At 38.6% G+C, this 13,338-nt stretch overlaps 1 long non-coding RNA gene across 1 annotated transcript in view; it reads right to left on the reverse strand.

The window, feature by feature from the left end:
* Positions 1-3,414, reverse strand: part of LOC142056397 (uncharacterized) — a 61,637-nt gene extending 58,223 nt beyond the window's left edge. The window contains exon 1 of the long non-coding RNA XR_012660317.1: positions 3,339-3,414. This is a non-coding gene — a long non-coding RNA (uncharacterized LOC142056397). The remainder of the gene's footprint in view (positions 1-3,338) is intronic.
* Positions 3,415-13,338: the final 9,924 nt, after the last annotated feature.

Here is a 13,338-nt window from a genome sequence, read left to right on the forward strand (position 1 = left end):
GCATAATTCTATGCTGGACATTAAACAGAACAACACTTTGGGAAAATTATGCAACTGGAAGGCTTTAGCTTTGAAGGCATTAATGAATTATTGGAAAAGGATACAAGGAAAAAGCAAAGCACTGATCTTATCAATACATAAGGTCTCGGTGAGGAAAACTAAGACAATATGAAAGACTTATTTTGTGCAGATCTTGAAAATGGGCTCTTCCAAATTTAAATTCTCAAAAACATGCCATAGAATTTGCCTGTATAGTCTTCAGTGATGACAGAGGAAAGGAAGATATATGGAAAAAAAAACAACAGGCAGTGAATGCTTTCACAGTGTAACTAGCAACAGCAGAATTAGATTAATTAATTTCATCATCTATGAAGACTCTGTAAAGAGCACTACATATTTCATAACAACATAAACAGGCATAATTGGATATTTACATCCAAGTTCACCAACCAGCATAGCCATACTTTCATTAGTTCAACACATGAGTAATGTCCAAAATTATCATACTGTCAGAATCTAGGGAGACTTAATTATGGTTAGGATTAATACCCTGTAAGAGCAACAGTATGTGTATGTGTTTCTATAAGTTCTGTTATATTACAGAACAGAGGGAAATAGGCAAACCAAAGACAGAATATAGAATTTCTGAGAAATTCAAAATCTAACCAGAAATAATGGTAATTAGAAATAGATTTGAAAGCATAGAAGATTCTCCTTCAGTGCTTAGAGAGAAGTTAATACCAGCCGGAGATGATCAGACACATGGCAAAGGTGAGGTAATCTCAATAACTCAGAATATAAACAACTACACGTTTGTTAGATTGTGGGAAAACAATTACAAGTCAACTTTCAGAAGGACAGTGCACCTTCCACACCAAGCCTTTTGACAGAGAACAAAATTGTGAAGAAATCTAAAACCCTATCTCAACACTCGGGATCTGAAAAGCAGATACTGACAACTCTTTTCAGGAAATTATTAAAAGACGGAGAAATAAACAGAGTCAAAATATTTTTACAAATGTCTTTCACCGATTTAGAGCTTCAGAAAAATTCCCGAAGTCACGATAGGAGGAAGTCCTACAGCTGTTTTTGAGAAAAGGGGAGAAAAGTGACATGTAACCATAGTGAAGTGTCCATCTCATTATATTCGACAAAGTTTCAACCTTCCACCTTTTAAAGACTTACTCCTTGCTCAGTTAGTTTGGGAGAATATCAGTTGGATTCCATGCAGAAAGCCTACCTGGAATCAAGTGTTTTCAGTTCCACAATTATCTGGTAGAAGATGGGAAGATAATGTGAAACATGTTTTCTCAAGAGTTTAAAAAAATAGTCTTATGATAACAGGTCATAAAATGGTCTCCAGGTTGAAGTGACATAATTTTAAATCATACTAAATTACTAGGAACATCTGTATGTCAATACAGAATGAAATATCTTCCACTTCCTCTTTAAGTAATTTTGGATTAAGAACAGCGTCTGTGCTTTTCTTACTATACCTTCGCATAGATACAGAGAACTATTGATAGCAGCTTGTTAAGCAGTTTAAATACTACAGAGTCTTGATTTCTGGTAACTATTTGATAAGAAAGCAAGGAACTGATATAAATCCCTTTTTACTTACTTTGTAAGGTGCCCTGGTTTTAGTTGGGATAGAGTTAATTTTCTTCCTACTAGCTGGTATAGTGCTGTGTTTTGGATTCAGTATGAGAATAATGTGACAACAGTGATGGTTTAGTTATTGCTAAGTAGTGCTTACACCAGTCAAGGACTTTTCCAGCCTCCCATGCTCTGCCGGGTGCACAAGAAGCTGGGAGGGGAGGGGGCAGAGCCAGGACAGCTGATCCAAACTGGTCAAAGGGATATTCCATGCCATATGAAATAATGCTCAGGGTATAAACAGGGGGGAGTTGGCCTGGGGAAGCAGTGATCATTGCCTGGGGACTGGTGGCCGGTGAGTGGCTGCATCATCGTTTTGCCTGGCTTTTATTTCTCTCTCTTATTTTCATTTTCATTACTATAATTATTATTAATTATATTTTATGTCAATTATTAAACTGTTCTTCTCTCAACCCATGCATTTTCTTACTCTCACTCTTCAGATTCTCTCCCCCATTCCATAGGGGAGGACAGAGGGTGAGCAAGCAGCTGCGTGGTGCTTGGTTGCTGACTGGGGCTAAACCACAATGTAAGTAAAAGCTACTTTCTCTGAAGATTATTTTTTATCTGCAACACCTGAGAAAATCTGACTTCAGTTACAAAATATCATTCTGGTTTATGCTGGCATGAGAATGTGGAAATAATTACAACAGAAGAAAAGCACCTGAAATGGTTATGAAAATGAAATATTAAGAATTTTGTAGCAAAAAGGAATTACATGTGGACAAGTGAGGCATGTTATAAACACAAGTGAGAAAAATTCAGTAGGATAGGCATGTACTTAAGATACTAGACACATAAGGGAAAGACACATTTTATACAGAACATGACCTAATAGCTCTGAATATGAACTGGTGTAAAAAACAGTGAAAATCATATTAAAATAAATTAATGTAAGTTAGCCCCAGTATTTTCTGTTAAGATTATCAATCCACATCTGTTACAAAATGACAGACAGTCCTTTAGATAACCACATTACACCTTCATTAAGACATCTCCTAGTCATTAAAACAAAATAATTTCACTGAAAAATGCTGAAAGTAAACTAAAAATAATATATTCCAGTGTCAAAAAAAACCAACCCATATTGTAACCAAGGGAAGAACCTTTACAAGGTTCTTTCTTTGTAAGTAACGTTTCCATTATTGGACAGATATTAAAAGTGTGTAGTCACAGTGGTAGTATACACGTACACATCTAAGAAATCATTTCTATGTCAAGTGAACTACCAGCGACCCTAAAACAACAAAGAGAGTAGAGTGAACAATTGCAGAATGATAGCAGAAGCCTTGGAAGCACAAAGCACAAGCACAGGTTGAAACCAGAGGGGCCAGGGCAACGAACACAGATGGCCACTTACTGATCATTCTGAACGCAACCTGGGAAGCCATTGGTTTTAGAGAACAACAGAAGCAATGCCCATGGCTTAATTGTGCCAACGAAGTCATTAGCAGGCTTTCAGAAGGGTCTGTATCCTGAACAGGGGTGAGGGAAAACAGGAATCTCCAGCTGAAGGGGACTTCATGGTTTGAAGAATGGTGAGGGAAATCAGGAACTTTCTCTTAAATTCTTTATCAGCCACTCTCCAGGGATCACATACCTTAATCACATCTAGAACTGTGTATCAGTCTATCAAGACTGACCATAACTGATCATCTGTACAAGTCTGCAACAAAACCCACCGCTTGTGCTGGCTCCACACTTCAGAATCGGGTATCCAGGGCAGATCACTCTGCTAATCTGTACCGTACTGCTACATATGCAAACAGTGTCTTATTATCATCAAAGGGAATTGCATTTTCACATGTGGTCTAAAGTCTTTCTGATTGTGTTTGACTTGTCTGGTCACCTGCCTTTGAGGACTGGCTGATGCAACAGTCAGGCTGTAATTTTTCTTTCTATTTTCCAGATGCTACCTTTCAGTACTCCAATAAATGGAAGGTAGTGCAAGATTGAAAAGTCCAACCTGTTATTTCACTGGAAATAAGAAATTACTCTATAACACTGTTTGGTAAAAATTGTATTAAGACAATATAGGAGTAGTTTCCAACACTAATGCTGAAGTGTGTATTGTATTATAAGCTCAACTGTACCTTCTCCTTAAAACTCTCATTAAAAAGGTTATTTCTACTTCAGATATTGCCTCCTTGAACTGTGACAGCAAAATTTATTTCACCCGCTTTTAAAGTGATTTGGAAAAGCTATTTTTGATACAGAGGCCTCAAGAAAAGGTGCTGCTCATCTTGTTCAAAATTTCCTCTAAAACTTTCTAACCTGGTGAATCTCAAAAGCAGCTTATCTTAGTAACTGGAAACGAAGGTTATTTGAAAAATGTGTTGACGTTTAGCATACAGGGCCATTCTTCAAAGGAAGGAAAGTTTGTATAAGAAGATATTTACTAGTAAACCAGAAATACCAGAATAAAGTATCACACACCCATATAGCATATCAGTATTTGAACTTCCAAATTCAAAGCAAAAAGGCGATGTGTGCAAAGCAATGCCTCAGCTCTCACTGTGAGCTACGTCTAATCCCTCTGGCATTTTAGAAAGCTGATTTATTTCATTACCTAGATTACATATATGTTTTGCACCAGGAGATGCCGGTTCATTATGATCCTATTAAGAAAGGCACTCAGACCCTGTAGTAAAGTATCCCTTAAAATGCCATTTATTGGAGCTAAAGCTATAAAGGAAAAGAAGATAGTATAGACAATCCTATATCCGTTCACAGGCTGGAAACCCTGAGCTGGGCAGCACTGAACAGATGTCCAACAAAAGCATGGCATGCTGTGCAGATCCCATCCACGGTAAGGCAACCTCATTTTGGTCTTTTGAGCTCTTACAGGATTTTAAGAGAAAAATGTTCCAGTTGTCATTTCTACTGTCAAACAAAAAGAATTTCACATGATAACTGTTGCTGCACTTTTAGATAAAGACACGCAGGTGGCGTAATCACCAGCACTGGGTGAGACCTGCCTACAGACTAAGTTTATCCTGCGGCCAAGAGATATTCACAGCACAACACTGGCTTGGGGGCCACGCTGTGCATGCAGTGCTGCTACACAAGCTCATTGTTATGGAGATCACTAACTCCTCGATGCACAATGGTCTCCCAGTCAGGATTACAGCAACACAAATTATTAATTTTGAATGTAAATAGAAAGGAGGAACAACCTTTTTGAACACATGGTCTTCACTGACTTGACCAAAGCGGGACAACTAGTCTTTGAAAAGTCCAAGCCTAGAAAAGCAGTTCCTTGATTTCCATTTTACAAGAATATAGCAGAACTAAAAGTTTTTGCACTTATTTAAGCATCAGAGTTGTTTGACATTTAACTTGAGTAAAACAATATGTTCACAGGTGTGTAAAAATCCACACAAATCTTTGTCCTAAAAAGCAAGCTTTAGAGTGCTTAGATTATCACTTTTTATCACATTACCTTACTTGAGTTGATTCATGCAGGAGCACAGACTGTAGTCTGGGCAGGTACCAGCAGAATATTCCTCTTTCCATTTATTTCACTACTATCTGATAATTTTAAAAAAATTACTCATAGAAGCAATTGTACTAAAACTTTGTATTTACTTCACAAAAAAAAATAATTTTCAGGCTTTTTTTGTGATATGTTATCTACTTGGGAAGGTGGGGGTTTTGCGGTTCTGGTTTGGTTTTCTCAGTTTGTTAAGTCACAAAATACTGAATAATTTTCTATACCTTAGCATGGCTCAAATTATTAACTTAAGAGAGGTACTCTTTAGCTGTGCAACACTGACATGAAAAGTGTCATCTTGATTTTCTTGCTGAAACATATTTGTGGTAGAGAGACTTTATACAGCTCTACAGTTTATGAATTACTGCAGTGTTTCCATGGATACTTCTCTTCTCAATACAGGCACAAGTAGTATCATTAAAGTTAAAGTTGAAATTCCCCAAGAATATCACAACTAGATGTTTTCATACTCCGACACCCCCATGATTAAATTTGAATAAGCTACTTGAAATGGAAAGGAAGTTTCCAGAATGTTAAATTAAAGCAGATTTTAAAAGCTACCCTTCTCCCCACCTCCGAAACAGAAAACTTTGCTTTAGCTTATGGTCTGTAGAAATCTTTAAATCATGGTCCTAATGAGGAAAGGTGATTCACTAAGGTAGCACTGTGTTATTGCATCTCCGTGATTTTTTTTATCTACCCGCTAAATGTACTTTGTATTATTTGGCATTAGCTATGTAATTACATATATGCTGAGCAGTGGAGCTGAACATCTCCTTAGTTCAGAATAATTCTTTGCTGCTATAAAATTTTTTTCATCACTTCTCTCTAAAGCCGTCGGTGCTGCGAAGGAGCGCAGCCACAGACCTTTTAAGAAGAACATGACACAATCTGCTGATCTCTGACATGGCAGAGCAGTTCTGACTGGCGCTGTTCAAGGTGGCCCTTCAAAGCTGTTGAGGCTATAAATATCTCTGACTCTCCTGTTTTCCTACTTCCCAACAAAAGTTTTCCATAAATAAGAAGGATGTCCCATGTGTATAAGCGTGTGTGGGAAGGGGGTTGGTTTTGCTTTCCAGCTGCCAGTCCTGCACACCCATCCCACACTCAGAGTCCACTAATTTTTACCTCTTCTAGTGCCTACAATTTGCAGCCCATGTTTTGCAGCCAGCCACATGTACACGAACCTTATATTGTTGTGGTGCCCAAATACTTTTGTTGTCAGCAGTGAGCTTTCATGGAGGAAAGAGTCTGGAGCACAGTAAAGAATTGTGACTGCACATTAATGCAACACTGAGCTGGCCTGGAAAATACGAAGCCTAACTGTTGCAGCTGAAGTGATGGGTGCTTAAGAGGATGATTAATAAAATGCTAGATAATAGCCTAATGAGCAACATGTGTATTATCCGGCAGTGAATTAGCAAGGATCCACATAAAGACACCACTCATACTGTACAATGAGGATATGCATCGTGGAAATCATTATTTATATAGCATTTGAAGATGTCTCACGTGAACTGAATGCCAAAGTGCTGCTAGCACTGGGAGCCTGAATATCTGTTTGACTTTTGGTGAAATCAATTAATAAGTCAATAAAAGCAAAAGAGCTTCATGACAGAAGACAAGCTTTAGGAAATAAATGGTACAATATGCAAAGGCCTGTTAAATCGTTAAAGATGCATAGGCACAAGGAACCCATGGGCTCATTTCTCTGAGCTTGGTCTGCTGGAGAGCTGGACGTTACCAAATGTTCTTTTGCCACTGGTATGTAGTGTTTTGCTTTTGTTTACCATTATTGTCTGAATAAAGATGCCTACATAAAAAATCCAATCTTGAAGTGTAGTCCCTAAAATACCCAGGTATAATTATGAATTCGGAGAGATACAAGATCAGTTTAGCGTAATGCGACACATTCCAGAGGAAAACTGAGAATACTTTTCAAAAGCAAAGACAGGAAAATGTATTTTTGGGTGGGTTTTTTTTTTTTCAGAATTTCATCTTTGGTTTTGTTTCTTTTTGTTCTCTTCCTTATCAACCTCGATAATGACTCCAAATCTCTGATTGGACTGACAACAATGCAAATATTTCTCTTCAGTGCTGACTTGACACATCAGCCTTTCAATTTGTTTTTTTCAAGTCTCTCTAAACTGAAAGCAGACTGGCTCCCTTTTCTCTGAGCATGAGGTAATGTTTTAGGAGCAATCTTCAAGCACTTATCCCTGCATATGCTAGGTCAGACATTCATCAAACTGCCTAGCTGTATTGACTTCCATAGCACCATACTGACCTACCTTAACCACATATACGGTCTCACTGCATCACTGGAGGTAAGTATATAAACTTCATTCTCCAAGGGGTCAGCTGAAGGTGCGATACTAAAAAATTTGTTTGATTTGTGCTCTTCCAGCATGCACATGACTGATGTTCTGCCTGATACTGCTGTGACCATAATCTTTAATTCCTAGTAGTACATCACCTCCCTAAAACTAACAGAACTTGCTAGCTTGACATGACAAGACACGGTCAAAGACTTGGCTCCAGCACCCTGGAATAAATAAGATCTAGCTGACTCATACACAGCATTTGAGAGAGGCAAGTGCCTTTTCCTTGAGAATGGTATCAGTGAAAAGAATCTAAGGGGAAAAAAAACCCAAACAATACCATGCTAACACTATTCTTCCCCTTCTAAATAATAGATTACAATCTTAATTATCTCTTTAAAAGTACTCCCAGTTCAACCGCCACAGTATTTTCTGCAGCTTTTAATACAATTTTAAATAGGTTTCTTTCTCTTCTGGGCTTTTTTTAGCTTGCATTGTTACTTCATCACTTTTTGAAATCCTTTGTATCCTGGGCAAAAGTCTCATCAAGTACCTGTTGAACATCTCCTCCCTCCCAGAAATCAGAGTTGCAGCTGTTCTGTTCTCAGGTGTTTTCAATACTCCACAATTTATCAGTTATAAATGCAAAGAAAAGCTATTTTAAAATCAGTTAGTACAAAAAAAGGACTTGATACACAACCAGAAGCTCTGACAACATGTCTTTCTCTCTCAGACTTGTTATTTTCTGAGAGAAAACCAAAACTTTGAAAAATCAGATTTGAAAAGAAGTAGTATAAGAAGCAGTTATAGATTAATTTCATATAAAATGACATTGCCATGCATTTGCTTTGTTAATTTGTTGTATATACTTATGTCACCAGTTTCATGACTTAGTATCACGAGTTGAAGATGATTTCACCTGAGGATCCAGACTGATCCATTGTTTTTTACCCAAAGACATTATTTTTCTATATACTCCATCTCTTTGTGTGCATCTGTACATGAGAGCTGTTGAAGGTTCCATTTGTTGAGATTTACAAAATACAGAAAACTAGCTCTTCTCCTGCACCCCTGGTTGTTTTGCAACTGGCTTTAACAGACTGTCACAGGGAATAAGCCTTACAGTCAGGTGACTGTAAAAACCTACGTTTACCTATTCTTCCTTTTAACAAAGTGCAAACAGTATGTGATGCAACATAAAATTAAATCCCTCAGTAAATGAAACCACAAAATAGAGATTATATGACCTCCTGAAATGGAGGTAAATGAATAAACAACACTCAACAGCCTCACAGGTGGTAGAATTCTTCTGCTCCTTAACAAGTATCTTCCAGTCACTGCTAGGATTGCAGTGGATCATACAATCTTGCCTTCGGGTTGGTCCCACCCTGAGAATCCCCATTTCAACAGAAACAACCCGTATGAAGCTCTCATGAACATACAGACAGATTTCAAAGCACCAAAGTGTTGAATGAGCACTACTATTTTCAGGGGATCCTGTGCAGATTTGTATCTTATGTAGATTTGAAGTACAATGTAGATTCAAGGGCCCTTAATAGGTCAAGAAAATCCCATCCTGCATACTCAAGGAAGACTTCCAGGAAGCCTTTCAACAGCTTCACTTGATCATGATAAAAGTCTCCCCATCAGGGTTCATGCAAACCAGAGCAAGTCCCAGTCTCAGCCCTAAGAAATTTACAGGAACTGTAATTAATAGCAATAATGTTTCCATGATTTTAGTAATTCAGAAAGGCTGAACTTACAATGTTTACTCCAGCTTTGTTATAATCATGACATCTGTAAATAATAATTAGGCACTGAGTTTAGAGCTGAATATTGCATCATATTTCCTTGTAACGATGTAATTATATTCTAATAGATGTATTTTATTCAAATTGTGCTCTAATTTAAAAGATCTTTATACGCTTGTTAAAGTGATGATACCTGAACACAATCCTCTCCACTAAGCCACCAGTTGGTCTTATATAGGAGAGGTTTGAAAGCATCAAGTCATCTCAACTACAGACATTCCAAACCCAGATTTCTCTCCTTCTTCCAAACTTCATCTTAGAGGTCAGGCTTCTGCTTCAGCTAAATTGAATGTTTTTTCCACTGCTATCAGTAGCATCATTTTTCCAGACATTATCAATGGGTGCAAGAAAATGTTCCATATATACTTATTCCTTTAGACTATGATGTTTCCAAGGTAACTGTACCCAGGAGATTTACTAATAGCAAAAAGTGGACAATAATGTAACTTCTATTTTAAAATTACTTTTCTAAAGTGAAGAGGAATTGCATTCCCACAAAGTTTTTCCTTTGTAATTCTGTCAGTCTCTTTAACAAAATCAAAGAATTCAAGATTTAATGCTGAGCTTTATATATAATCATGTTGGCAACAGATAGAGAGGATGTATAGGGATGAATTGTATTACAGTGTTAAGCGTTAGCTCAAAAGAAAAAAATTGGGTAAAACTTAGTTATGTTTTATGGACAGTCAAAATGTTTCAGATAAAATAAGATCCAGAACAAACTTCTGTCCAACTGTCAAATCAAACCTGCACGTGCTTTTTTAAAATAAAATTTACTTTTTAATTGCTGTTAGAAACGGTTTTAAAAGTCCTAGAGAATATTTCAGTAAAGCATCAAAAACCAAGCTGGAAAATAAAACATGATTTAGAACTCTACCACTCAACCTTAAGAAAGTTTGTGTTAGACTGCCTCATGAGTGCTTAAGACCATCATGTTGGCCAAGATTTCCAGCAGGGTTAACTCTCCTCTGATACCTAAAGGCACATACAAATTAAACACCTGCAAATGCAATTACTTATGCAAACATTTACTCAATTGCTTTAGGGAAACATGACTTTTTATGCATACAACCACAGTACTCATACCGCAAGTCTTTAAATACAGCCTACTGCAAATTCTTAGATTTTGGTAAAATGACAAAGGTCCTCAGAATAGAGGATTTTTGGGGATCGGCGCTAGTAAGCAGCTTAAATTAATGGTACATAAAATGATCACTTTTTTAAGTGAAATACTAACAGGGAATTAAAATAGGCAAAGCATGCACTGCAAAATACATGTTTTTTAATAGCTTCTATGACAATGATTGACCACTTAAAAAAAATATAAGATAAGGAAAAAATTATTACCATCTGCAAAAGGAAGGCAGTAGAAATCCAACAGCTGAATCAATAGAAGTACACTAGACTAAACTTTTTACACATATTATAATAAGGACTATGGGGACTAAATGAACTTTGGCAGAGGAAAGAAAATTATCTACTGGTCATTTATTTACTTGATTTGTCTGATACTCTGATGCACAATATTTAGGTATATGAAAACCATAATATTTTAGTTGCTAGATATTCACGCATTTGCTGTTTGAAATATCCATCTGAAGCTGGTAACAGAATAAATTGAATTCAGCTTTCAGTTTCAGCCAGAAACACAGCCTTAGATCTATAGGAGGTCTACGTACCTATCATGTAATAAGAAGATACATTATGTTGTTAAAGGAAATATTTAACAGTTAAGAAGATACTATGTTTTAGTTTTCCTCATTCCCTCCTCAGTCCGATCCACTGTTTTTTACTATGTTTGCCTAAAATACTACTTTCTGAAAGAGATCTTTATGGCAGGTGAATATGAACTAAGAACAGCGCCAGGCAGCCTGACGGTAAGCTGCAGCTCACACTTCATTGTAACACATAGGAAAACAAACCACATTTTGGTGTCAGCCCTTGTCATATCTTTTACTGTGACAGGATGCTATGCTGACTCACTCGGCACTGTTGAATTAAGTGCAGTGCAGTAGGTCTGTAATTTAAATACAGAAACAAAATGCTGAGTCTGAGCCACTGTGCAAGCAGAATTAATTGTTTTCAACTGAGATATTACAGTTAATAGTGTAAGCAGAAACTATAGCCAAGCTAGACATAAAATGATGCATTATAAAGCATTTCCTACAAAAGGAGCTGAAACACATATTGGTTTTGGCCCATAAAGATCCTTCTTGGTAGACTTGATTTTACTACTTTTGCCCTGACTTCCTGGAGTCTGACAAATATTTATGATCCAGGCCTTTCCAAGAATAAGTGATAAAAGAAGCACAACAAATGTTCAAGAAAATGTTGCGGTATTACATTTCTGAACCATGGAGACTTTCAGTGTAAAAATCCTAAGAAAACAATAAACAGCTCCTTTTCCAAGTGGCAACCTGGCACAAGTGGAGTCCCCCAGGGATCAATATTGGGCCCAATGTTATTCAATATCTTTATAAGTGATCTGGATAACGGGATTCAGTGTAGCCTGGTGAAGTTTGCTGATGACACCAAACTGAGTGGGGAAATAGACACTCCAGAAGGGAGAGCTGCTCTGCAGGGAGATCCGGACAGGCTGGAGGAGTGGGCCAGCAAGGACCTTATGAAGTTCAACAAGGACAAGTGTACGGTCTTGCACCTGGGAAAACATAATCCAGGAGTGCCGCACAGACTGGGATCCACCTGGCTGGAGAGAAGCTCTGTGGAAAGGGCCCTGGGGGTCCTGGGGGACAGAAAGCTCAACACGAGCAGACAGTGTGCTGCTGTAGCCGAGAAGGCCAACAGGATGTTGAAAGAGCTGGCTGACATCATTGCAAGGCCACTTTCCATAATCTTTGAGAAGTCGTGGAGAACAGGGGACGTCCCAGAGGACTGGAGGAAGGCTCAAGGGAGGATCCAGGTAACTATAGGCCCATCAGCCTTACTTCAATCCCTGGGAAAGTTATGGAATGAATTCTCCTGGGGGCCATCATAAGTCAAGTGAAGTACGTGATTGGGAAAAGCCAATATGGCTTCAATAAGGGCAGATCGTGCTTGACAAATCTGGTGGCCTTCTATGACAAAGTGACTTGCCTGGTTGACATGGGGCAGGCGGTGGACATTGTCTACCTGGACTTCTCCAAGGCCTTTGATACAGTCCCCCAAAGTCTCCTCCTGGAGAAATTAATGCGTTATGACCTAGACAAGTGGTCTGTGCAGTGGGTGGGGAATTGGCTGACAGGCCAACAGGATGCTGGGTTGCATCAACAAGGGCATCGCCAGCAGAGGTAAAGTAGTCATTATCCTGCTCTACTCAGTGCTTGTCAGGCCACACCTGGAGTACTGTGTGCAGTTCTGGTCCCCGCTATACAAAAAGGATGTGGACAGGCTGGAAGGGGGTCCAGAGAAGGGCCACCAAGATGACCAAAGGACTGGGAAGTCTGCCATACGAGGATAGGCTGGGAGAACTGGGTTTGTTCAGCCTTGAGAAAAGGAGGCTCAGAGGGGATCTCATCACCATGTACCAGTACTTAAGGGGTAGCTACAAAGAAGATGGAGACTCCCTTTTTACAAGGACTCACATGGAGAGGACAAGGGGGAATGGACACAAATTGCTCTTGGGGAGATTCTGATTGGACACCAGAGTGAAATTTTTCACAGTGAGGACAGTCACCCATTGGAATAATCTCCCCAGGGAAGTGGTTGACTCGGCCGCATTGGACACCTTCAAGAGCCATCTGGACAGGGTGCTGGGCCATCTTGCCTAGACTGTGCTCTTCCTAGAAAGGTTGGACTAGATGATCCGTGAGGTCCCTTCCAACCGGTGATTCTGTGATTCTGTGCATTATATCCAGTCAGACATGAGACATAGAGGAGGAAAGTAATTGTACATAAGTTAGGGGGCTAAATGTTTGCATCTCAGAGCCTTACAAAAACATAGATATTGCAAAAGCAATGTACTCCAAGGTGATCAGAGCAGCAGCGAGTAGGAGGGCTGCAGCGTTAGCTGCTCTTTGTTGTGGTCTACAGAGGCAATCATATGATTTACATTAATATC

Source organism: Phalacrocorax aristotelis, chromosome 4, assembly GCF_949628215.1.
Source record: "Phalacrocorax aristotelis chromosome 4, bGulAri2.1, whole genome shotgun sequence".
NCBI lineage: Eukaryota > Metazoa > Chordata > Aves > Suliformes > Phalacrocoracidae > Phalacrocorax > Phalacrocorax aristotelis.